The sequence below is a fragment of the Heterocephalus glaber genome, unplaced genomic scaffold (genome assembly GCF_053883595.1).
Source record: "Heterocephalus glaber isolate CG9 unplaced genomic scaffold, H.glaber_assembly_v1.0 deba00001613, whole genome shotgun sequence".
NCBI classification, from domain to species: Eukaryota; Metazoa; Chordata; class Mammalia; order Rodentia; family Bathyergidae; genus Heterocephalus; species Heterocephalus glaber.
The window spans coordinates 11373894-11384609 of NW_028258384.1; the positions used below are offsets into that span (position 1 = coordinate 11373894).

The following is a 10716-nucleotide window of genomic DNA, read 5'->3' on the forward strand; positions in this document are numbered from 1 at the left end:
TAGCCATTGCCCTGATCCCAAAACAAAGATCAAACCAAAGAGGAAGTAAAGGTGAATCTCTTTAACAAAATAGATGCAAAAATCCTCAACTAGGTACTGGCAAATAGAATGTAAGAAATCATCAAACAAGATCATACACCATGAGCAAGTAGGTTTTATCCCAGAGATACAAGGATGGTTCAACATAATCAAATCAGTAAACATAATTCATCTCATAAATAGAGGCAAGAACAAAAATCACATAATCATCTCAATAGATGCAGAAAAGGCTTTTGAAAAATCCAACATCCATTCATAATAAAACCTGTGAAGAAAATAGGAATAGATGGGCCTTATCTCACTTTGATCAAAGCCATTTATGAGCAAACTACTGATAATATTATATTAATTAGGGAAAAACTGAAAGCTTTCTCTTAAAATCAGGAACAGGACAAGGATTTCTACTGTCACCACTTCTGTCCAACATAGTCCTAGAAATATTAACCAGGGCAATCAGGCAAGAAAAAGATATAAAACGGATATGTATAAGAAAGGATAAAGTCAAAGTATCATTATATTTTTAAATTAACTTCTCTAAGTATTAGTTTCCCCATGTGTGAAATAGGGGTAAATAACCATATATATCTTACAAAAAGTTTTGAGACAAATAAGATAAAGTATGCCAAGTCTTTAAGCATTTAAATAACTTTTATTTTTATTATTGCTATCATTTTTACAATAGTAATGGTGAGGACCAGCAGAGAAAATAGAAGGAGCTAACTGTAGAAAAGGAGGTTCACTACCTCCTGGATATCTAGATTTGTCTTAGGAGCAGAGGAACTCTTAGAGATACTTTTGCAGTGATAAGAATTATGGCCTCCCCTTTGCCATAGTGTTATGACAAAATGAATTAAGGGACAATGGTAGTAATAGTATCCTTGCATCCCTGGGATAAAGCCTACTTGATTGTAGTGTATGATCTTCTTGATGATTTGTTACATTCTATTTTTCAGTATCTAGTTGGAGTTTTGAATACGTTTTCTTAAAGAGATTCACATTTAGTTCTTTTTTTTTTTTTTTTCTTTTGTTACCGGGATCAAACATTTAGTTCCTTTTTGGTTTGATCTTTGTCTGTTTTGGGATCAGAGTAATGCTACTAGAAACTAGTATTCACTGGTAACTAGGAAGCAAACTTACTGTATAAATTTTATTACAAAAGGCTGAAGAATATTACCATTTTCCCTTGTTGGTTATGGTGGGTTGTCAAGATAAATATTATTTAAAAGAGATACTTCATTGGCTTTATTTAGCCTTAAAATTATATAATGTTACATACAAGAAACCATGTAATTCAGATCCCTCACTTTACATATGAAGACACAGATTGACATAGTGAAGTTAAGTGATTTATTAATGATTACTCAGAAAATTATACATTAATTAAAGTTTGTGCTCAGGACCTGTGAGTTACATCCAAGTGTCTTTTAAATCATCTCCTTATCCATATGTGGAAGTAAAATACATAAAGCAATTGCATAACCTTTAACATACTGTTTCAAAAATTTCCAACTTTACTAGGGTAGATTAGCAATGCTGTCTGCGTCATAAATTATATTTAATGGAACACAGTAGAACATTGTTGTTAGAGATCAAAATTATTTTTACCCTAAAATTCAAAGCACTAACATATTTGTTGGCTTGAACATGATTAACAATTTTGAGTTTAACAAATTGAATTATGCTTCAACTGTGTACCACCTAGTCATATCTCCAAGTAAAGCCATTTATTTCAAGTTGGTGTTGATTAACCCCATTAGTCATCTGGAGAGCAACTGAAGAAAAGGTATGTTCAAAGAAGACTATAATATATAAACATTTCTTTCATAAATTCAACTTACTTTTTATTACTACTATTCCTGGAGCTCAGTATTAGTGATCTAGAATTTAAAACGCAAATAAAATAAATCAATTCAGCTAGTAACCTAACTGGGCTGCATTTGAATCAATTAAATTTGTATAAGTAATTTTGCTTAGCACAAAATTCCCTGATTTGAAACTGGCTTATAAATGAGAAATGGTTTAAATAACAGCAAAGATATCACTGACTGAAGTTACTGGCTCTCATTAGCATTCTCATGATAAAGGTCTCCCAAGATTCCCCTTCATATTTTTAAATTTTCATTAAATCAGCTATTTGTTTTGTGTTCTTAAAATATAGCGAATTGCCTGGTTTGTATAACATTTTAAACAGTGATTTAAATTGTTGCCTCAATGATAAATATACAAACATGGTAAACTGTATGTGTACTGAACTCAGGAACCCTCAAGTCTATTTTCTCAAAACCTGTCTTAGCTACTTTTCTCATTGCAGAGACAAAAATACTCAACACCTATAAGTTAAAGGAAAAAGGTTTGTTTCAGCTCACCATTTGCAGAGGTTTCCATAGTAAGCTGCCTCCAAGGCATGGTGGCATGGAAGAGGGGCATCTCAGAAAATAGTCCCTGGCATGGTTAGACAGAAAGCAGAAGGAGCATTAGTGAGCCTGCCTTTCCCTTTAACTCATCCACGCTACAAACCTTTTGGGTTGTGACACCACACCCAGGGTGGGGCTTCTGACTTCAGTAAATCCATTCAGCTACAAAGAACTATGGTAATTCCAATTGGTGGTCTAACTTAGTATCACACACCTTTAATCCCATTATCACATGCCCTAGATCCAGCCAGCTCCACAAAGCCCCACCTATGAGCACATGAGGCTTTGGGGGGACATCTATATACAAACCATGATTAAACTATCTCACAGAAACTCCTGTAGAAAAAAGTATTTTATTATTCTAAAAACAGGCACAGAACAGTGTATCTGACTTTCATAATTGAAGCCATGGATATAGATTTGACTCAAAAGCATCTTGCTCAGGACTCAAGGATGATTAATGTTTTTAATGAAAGGAGGAAGAGGATAGGGGAGAGAGAGACAGGAGCTGAAGAGAAAGGCAAATTAAATATTAGCAGTATTGCCTTGCTTGTCTTTTGATATGACAGTATTTCTTTTTCCCTTCTAAAGTTTGTTAAGAAAAAGTTGAGAAACCCAAAGTATGAAAGAGCAGAAAAAAGGGGTAGATATTAAGAAGTAGGAAGAAATTTTTCAAATGGGAAGGAGAATAAGAGATACAAGTGGAGAGAGGGAAGGGAAAGGGATTTAAAGAAAAAAAGAACTTAAGGAAAATAAATAGAGCTTTTGTAAGTTGGGTGAGGAAGAAGACTTGAAAGGAGGTGAGAAGTGGGCAAAAAAAGGGAATCAAGATCTGTTACGTACATGTACAAATCTCCCATGATGGATGTGACCGTTATGTATTGCAAACATGTACTAATAAAAGTAAATTTTAAAAATAAATAAAATAAGGAAAAATATCCTATTTTTACCTGTATAATATATGTAATAAATAATGGTTTATCTTTTATTTACTATAAAAACATTTTCACATAAATTATCTTATTTGATCCTCAAGTAGCACTGCGGTGATATTGGCCTCAATTTTTAGATGAAAAAATTGAGATTCAGATATTAAATGACTTGCCCAAGGCAATTAAACAATATAGCAAAATTAATTTCTGAATGCAGGGAAAATACTGAGAAACTCAGGCCAGAGAAATAATTAAGACATATGAGGCTTGAGCAGGTAATCAATGCAAGAGGACAATAAATATTAGGACTCTAGTATTTTCCCCAGGCTAATGCAGGAATTTTGAATGTAGTCTAAATCAGCACAATTAATATCTATTTATGCTCACCCAGGAAAAATAATAGTACAGTGAAGGATTTCAAATTTATCCATTTAGCCAGGTGTGATAGTACAGGCCTGTAATCCCAGCCCTCTGGGAGGCTGAGCCAGGAGTATCACAAATTTGAGCCTAGCCTGGACAACTTAACAAATCAGGAAGACTCTGTCTCAAAATTTTTTAAAAAGGGCTGGGGAGGTCTCTTTCTGCCGCTATCTTGGTTCCCCGTTCTCCGCACAAAATGCCCGGTGAAGCTACAGAAACCATCCCCGCTACAGAGCAGGAGTTGCCACAGCCCCAGGCTGAGACAGGGTCTGGAACAGAATCTGACAGTGATGAATCAGTACCAGAGCTGGAGGAGCAAGATTCCACACAAGCAACCACACAGCAAGCCAGCTGGCAGCAGCAGCTGCAATCAATGAAGAACCAGTCAGTAAAGCAAAACAAAGTTGGAGTGAAAAGAAGGCATGGAAGGCTATGTCCAAATTGGGTCTTTGGCAGGTTACAGGGGTTACTAGAGTCACTATCCAGAAATCTAAGAATATCCTTTTTGTCATCACAAAACAAGATGTCTATAAGAGTCCAGCTTCAGATACCTACATAGTTTTGGGTGAAGCCAAGATTGAGGATTTATCTCAGCAAGCACAGTTAGCAGCTGCTGAGAAATTCAAAGTTCAAGGTGAAGCTGTCTCGAACATTCAAGAAAATACACAGGCTCCAACTGTACAAGAGGAGAGTGAAGAGGAAGAGGTTGATGAAACAGGCTTGGAAGTTAAGGACATAGAATCGGTTATGTCACAAGCAAATGTGTCAAGGGCAAAGGTGGTCCAAGCCCTGAAGAACAACAGTAATGATATTGTAAATGCTATTATGGAACTAACAATGTAACCATCTGAAAGGAAGACTTTTTTGGTGTTTCAAAAAGGTCACTGCAGCGTGGTTTGAAATTTGTACTGTTTCTATCACTAATAAAGTTATAACTTATTGGATGAAAAAAAGGGCTGGGGATTTGTAAAAGGTCCTGTATTCAATTCCCAGTGACCCCCCCCCCCGGAAAACCCCACAAACTATCCATTTAAAATCAAGAAGCAAGTAAAGTCACATTGATATATTTAATTTAAATATTTAGTTTTGTTTTCTCCAGTATTATTAAGATATAACTGAGTAAAAAATTATACATATTTACAGTGTACTACATAAATTTTTTTTCACCACCAATGCACATCTGGAAAGCATTTTCTATTTATATAAAAATGGATATGTGTCTAATGCATATGTGTGTTTATGACTCTGCTGTATTAATCACTAAGGCCATGGGATGACTTTCGGGTTGGCTTTCCAACGAGCCCAAAAGCGGAGTGAGGAAGTATTCGTGTGCACCCCCTCTTCTCCACCTATCACAAGTCTAAAACCCCAAGGCCAAATTCGGCCTCACCCTTCCCCCCTAGTATCAGAACTGAGTATTCCAGCCTTTTCTAATGAAACCTATTCCTAACTACCGGATCTCACGGAAAACTGCCTTTTGCAAGAGAGCTGGCTGGTTTGCGTGGCTTCATTAAAGCAGGAATTAATTAGCAGGAAGAGTATGGCAAGACCAAGATGCTGAGCTGTGAGACTGTCAGTGAAACAAAATCATGGCAGTCTCCTGTGGGCCCCACGGATCTGGGACTAAGGGTGCTGGTGGCTAACAGAGGGCAGCGAATCTGCCTGTCCGCGGAGAATGTCCTGTGCACAGCCAGAGCCTCATCTGCAACAGGGTAAGATGTGTGGTCTGGCCCCGAAATACACGGTGTGATAGCCAAGATTTTCAGCGAGCTGTCAAGGTGTCCTTAGCAACTGCCGGGACACCAAAAGTCAGTATATTTCCTTGGAAGATGCAGGTCTCCTTCAGCAGACTCTGCGGCTGGAAGCAAGAGAGTGACAGTGACATCATGAGGAATTGGCTTCAGGAACATGGTAGCAGTAAGCAGACCCAGGCCTTATACAGACAGGCAGCTGTTCCTCAGTGTATTGATGCCAATGTCCGAAGAAAGGCCATGCTGTCGACCACATGTGTTTATCGAAGGATGATGAGGTCCCTGCCTAAGGATGTGCATGGATTCATCATAAACACCAGGAGGAGTCAAAGGGAAATACTCGCTCTTATGCCTCAGTTGTTCTCAAAGCCATTAGATGGTAAGATTCGTGCATTTTAAGAACTGTACCATTTGGGGTCCTTGACATCCTTTATGCTTCAAGGTCAGAGGCGGAAGAATCACAATGACCACCTGTGGAATCAGAGGCAGAAGAATCCAAAATGGTTGTCTGCATGTGACAGAGCAGGAGGATCCAGTTGCAGTTGGACGTCAAAGGCCTGGATGGTTACTGGAGAGTCATCGGTAAATCTGCACTGGAAACCTCAAGAGTCTGTGTTAGAAGGATGAAGAAAGAGATCAATAGTCAAAGGCAATGGTGAAGACCCACTTCCTCCAAAAAGAGGAAGCACTTCCTTCTTCTTTCCCTTTTTATTCAGTCCAGGCTACAAGCCTATTGGTGGTGCCTCCACATTGGGAGTGGGTCTTGCTTCTTCAGTTTGCTGGCCTATATGTCAATCACAGACAAACATGGCCTGAACTTTACTAATCTGCTAGGTGGTTCTTATTCAAGTTGACATACCACAATTAACCATCACAGCTATGTTTTAAATATTTTGCATGCATTTGTGCATTTAATACAAGCCTGAAGTAAACACTGATATTGAACTACTTTGTAGTTGAAGAAGCTGATGCTTCCTCTGGTAGATGAGGTGACATGCTCAAGGTCACACAACTACTAAGGGCACAACTCACTAGGATTTGCACCCATGGATGTTTAGAGCTCAAGCTTCTGCCATTTTGGTTTGCATTTGGGTGGATGGGCTTTTATCGAAGGCTCTGGGTTCTTGCAGGTACTCAGGAAAGCGGTCTGCACTCTATGGTCAAGAAATCTTGACAGCTATCAAAGAGTAAGTATCATGGCTGTTGTGACTCCTCCTCTCCTGCTAGTAGCCGACACTGTTCCTCCATCCACAGGCTCTCTGCCAAGTTTAAGCTGAGCCTTGAGTCTTTTGCAAGCCGTCAGAAGGAGTCTCCACTATCATTTGAACAGACTGGGCTTCTGCTTTCCCATAAAGTCAGCCACTGGCCTCACTTTGGGTCCTTCTAAAGAGATGTCCCAATTATTTCCTGGCTGCTTTTAAGATTTCCCTTTGTTCTTGGTTTTCAGAAGTTTCTCTACGATCTACCTAAGTATGATTTCTTGTATTCAACTTGCTTTGGCTTTGCAGAGCATCTCAAATATGTATTTAAATGTCCTCAGATTTGGAAAAGCCTCAAGCATGATTTCCTCTAGTGTCACTTTTCTCAGATACTCTTCTGGTATTCTTCAGTTATAATTATCTGGGACTTCATGGGTGCATCCTCATATCTTCTACACTCTTCTCAGTAGCATTCATCATTATTTCTTCCACTGCAGTCCTGCATGTTTATCTTCTGCTCATCTGTCTCTTGGTTTACCAGTCCTTTCTTCCTCTGAGGCTATTGATGGAACTATAGTGTTTGCTGGATGTGGTGATCCACAGCTACTCAAGGGGTTGGGGCTGGAGAATCACAAGTTCAAGGCCAGCCTGGGAAACTTAGTGAGACCCTGTCTTAAATGTTTAAAACAAATAAATAAATAATAAAAGGGAGGAGCTTGGGGAAGTAGCTCAGTGACAGAGTACTTGCATAGCATGTGTAAGGCCCTGGGTTTAATTCTCAGTAGAAGAGAAAGAAAGAGAGAAAGAAAGAAAGAAAGAAAGAAAGAAAGAAAGAAAGAAAGAAAGAAAGAAAGAAAGAAAGAAGAAAGGGAAAGGGAGAAAGAGGAAAGAGAAACAAAAAGGAAGAAAGGAAGGAAGGAAAGAAAGAAAGAGAGGGAGGGAGTGGAAGATAAAGAAGGCAAGATAGAAAGGGAAAAAGAGGAAAGAGAAGAAGAAAGAAGGAAGAGGGAGGAGCCATAAATTTTTGATATAAATATCTAGAAAAATGATTAAATCAAGCTAATTAGCCTCACATAATTCTTATGGTGAGAATAGTGAATATCTAGCACTCAGAAATTTTCAAATAATACTATACATTATCAATTATAGTACACATGCTAAACAATATGTCTCAAGAACTTCTCCTCCTGCTTAACTGAAATTTTGTACCTTTTGGGCACTATTACCCCATTCCTTCTTTCCCTGGGAACTATCATTCTACCATTCTCTGTTTTGAAGGACTCAATCTTTTTATACTCCACATGTAAGTGAAATCAAGCTGTATTTGTCTTCTGTGTCTTGTTTATTTCACTTAGCATGATGTCCATATTTTTTCATGTAGTCATAAATGACAGCATTTCCTTCTTTTTAAAAGCTGAATCCGATTCTATTGCTTATATACACACTATCTTTTCTTTTTTTTTGCACTTTATTAAATTCTTTTATTGGTACATTGTAGGTATACAACACAATTACATTTCTCATTGGGAATTGTACCTTTACATAATGCATCTTGGTTCTTATTTTTTCCCCATTCCTAGCCCTCCCTTCACTCCCTCCACCCTTCCCTATTTACAAAGATTTTATTTCCATTTTTTCCATTTCTCATCATTTTTCCTTTCCCTTCATTCCTTTCCCCTGCCCCTCCCACTACCCCGACCCCTTTGGACCTTTTCTTCCTATTTTGCATTATCGATTATTCATTCTAGTCACTGGTACATTTTAGGTATACAGTATAATGACATTCATCATTGGAAATTTGCACCTTTACATAGTCTCTCCTGGTTCTTATTTTTCACCCTTGCCCAGCTCTACCTTCAACCCCTCCATTCCTCCCTATTTACAAAGATTTTGTTCCTATTTTTCCATTTTTTCATATTAATCCCATTCCCTTCTATCCTTTCCCTTAGCCCTCCCACTTCCTTCCCCTTTGCCCCTTTTCTTCCTATTTCACATTACCTATTATACATTTTAGTCCTTATGTACACTTTCAGTTTCTCACACCAGAGAAACTATTCAGTATTTATACATGTGTGTCCTATTTATTTCACTTAAGAGTATTGCCTCAATGTGCATCCACTTAGCTATAAATGTCTCTAATTTCTCATTTTTTATGGCTGAGTAGTACTCCATTTTATTAAAAAACCACATTTTCTTTATCCAGTCTCCAGTTGATGGGCATTTGGGCTGTTTCCAAGTTTTAGCTATCACAAACTGTGCTGCTATGAACATAGGTGCACATATATCACTGTGGTATGATTCTTTTAATTCTTTGGGGAAGATCCCCAGCAACACACTATCTTTTCTTTATCCATTTGTCTATTAATGAACATCTCTGTTTTTTCATAGCAGCTATACTAATTTATATTTCCACCAACAATGAACAAGTGTTCCTTTGTCTTCTTATCCTAACACTTGTTATCTCTTGTCTTTTTGTTATTAATCATTTGTTATGGCTTGTATCTGTATGTACCCAAAAGCCCCATGTGGTCATAGGTGGAGCTTTTCAGAGGTTGCTGGATCTAGGGTGTATGATGCTAGGATTAAGGATTCCATAGTGGAATTAATGGTGTGATGTTAGGAATAAGGTTGCCCCAACCTAGGTGTGAGTGCTACCAGCCATGCAATATAAGGGACAGAAAGAAGGCTGTTTTGTTACTTCATTGTTTTGCTGCCTTCTTCCCACCATGAATTGTTTCTCCTCTGAGATTCCCTTCTTCCATGCCACCCTACTTTGGAGCAGCCATCTATGAAATGAAACCTCTACAAACTGTGACCTACAATAAACCTTTCCTCCATTAATTTTGAGTGTTGGATATTTTGTCTCCATAGTGAGAAAAGTAACTAAGACATCATTATAACAGGCGTGACATCAAATCTTATTGTGGTTTTAATTTACATTTCCCTGATGATTAGTGATTTTGAGAATTTTTTCATTTACCTCTTGTACATTTATATGCCATCCTTTGAGAAATGTCTATTTCTTTCCTTTGCCCTGTTTTTACCTGGTTTATTTGTTTTCTTGGTATTGGCTGTTTGAGTTATTTATATAATTTGGATATTAACCCCTAATCAAATTAATGGTTGGCAAATATTTTCACATATTTCATAGATTTCTTTTTTGGTTTTGTTATTTCCATTGCTGTGCAGAAGCTTTTTCGTTTTATACAATCTCTTGTCAACTGTACATTTTGCTGTCACATCCAACATATTTATCCCTAAGCCAATGCCAAGATTTTTCACTTTTTAAAGAAGTTTTACAGTTTCGTATCTTATGTTTATATTTTAATACATTATGAATTTATTTTAATATATGGTGTGAGACATGATTATAGTTTCATTATATAGTGTGAGTTTAACAACACAATTTATTGAAGAGACTGTCCTTTCCTCATTGTGTATTCTTGAAAACTTTTTTGAAGATCAATGAATCATAAATTCATGGAGTCATCTCTGGACTTTCTATTTTGTTCCATTTCTCTACACATCTGTTTTTATGCTAGCACCATGCTGGCTTTGGACACTATAGCATTGTAGTATATATTCAAATCAGGTAGTAAGACAGTCTAGCTTTATTCTGAAATCATATTCTTGGTTAGGAATAGCTTGGCCTTTAAATAGGAAAAGTATTGTTACCGAGATTGGGAAGAGGATCCATTGTTCCCATGCACATATGTTTGTGATTTCTGAAGTTGTTATAGATATCAAGCCATTTGTTTGACAAACGGAAATATTGATAATGCAGTCAGTTTTCTCCTATATCTAAATACTTTTGCTGTGGGATAACAATCTTCCCATGATATTAAATCATTAAAACTTTGGGAATTTTTTATAAAGAGATAACACAGTATTTTTACAGGACTTATACTGGGAGAATAGTGTTGAATATAGTTATCACCTTCCAGAAACTCTTAGTACTTGT

General features: G+C 37.2%; 1 pseudogene; it reads left to right on the forward strand.

Moving 5' to 3' along the window:
- The first annotated feature begins 3963 nt into the window (after positions 1-3963).
- On the forward strand, positions 3964-4752 carry LOC101701625 (nascent polypeptide-associated complex subunit alpha pseudogene; annotated as a pseudogene).
- Positions 4753-10716: the final 5964 nt, after the last annotated feature.